The sequence below is a fragment of the Myotis brandtii genome, unplaced genomic scaffold (genome assembly GCF_000412655.1).
Source record: "Myotis brandtii unplaced genomic scaffold, ASM41265v1 scaffold1120, whole genome shotgun sequence".
NCBI classification, from domain to species: Eukaryota; Metazoa; Chordata; class Mammalia; order Chiroptera; family Vespertilionidae; genus Myotis; species Myotis brandtii.
The window spans coordinates 977,898-978,747 of NW_005353839.1; the positions used below are offsets into that span (position 1 = coordinate 977,898).

Here is an 850-nt window from a genome sequence, read left to right on the forward strand (position 1 = left end):
CGCAGTCCCGGGGGCACGCCCCGACGACATCCCGCTCTGCAGCCGGGACTGGCCCGGTCGCACGGGGGCGGTGCCTAGGTTTGAATGACCTGGAGGAGCACCTATCCGGCCCCGGCCCCAGCGGGACCCGACCCAGACCCCTTGTTGATTGGTGGGATAGTCAATAATGGGCGGGATTACGGCAGGAGACTGGAGCCACGTGAACAGCCAAGAATAAAACCCTGGAAGAAATTAAGAATTATTTTCTGGGGATGAAGCCACCCGGGGTCGGACTCTGCTGCCCCCTGGCGGTGGGTGGGATTTATTGCATCACCGGCCAACCGACCCCGCAAGCTTGGCCTCCTTCCTCTTATGCCCAAGGGGTTGAGAGATGGCAAATCTACTTCCGCTCTGGAGGACGAATTTCCTCTGCAATGACTGTGACCGTCACCCTCAGTGAATTTCTGAACACGTCCAATAAGAAGGAATCATTACTGTACGGAGACTATTTTCCACTGCTGGAATTATGAAAAATACGGGGTTGCCATCGGGTGCCCTGAAATGTAAAAATGAACAAATCGAGCATTTACTATATGCCAGATGCTATTCTAACCATTTACACGTGTTAACTCATTTAATTGCCGTAATAATCTAATTACAAGGTAATCTAATGAACAATGTTATAGATCAGGGGTGGGCAACCTTTTTGTGAGTGCGTGCCAAAACCAGCAAAATCTCTGACTCAAAATTCTTCTGCGTGCCAACCCTAATTTTTTGAGAACATGTTACACCTACTTGATATCTCTTAAGGTGTACGTATGTGAAGAACCTTGAAGAAATAATAAAATTCATTCAAGCGACAAAAACACAG

General features: G+C 48.8%; 1 protein-coding gene across 1 annotated transcript in view; it reads right to left on the reverse strand.

Annotated features, from left to right (window-relative positions):
* DUSP23 (dual specificity phosphatase 23) overlaps positions 1-850 on the reverse strand; it is an 11,384-nt gene that overhangs the window by 1,744 nt on the left and 8,790 nt on the right. The window lies entirely within an intron of this gene.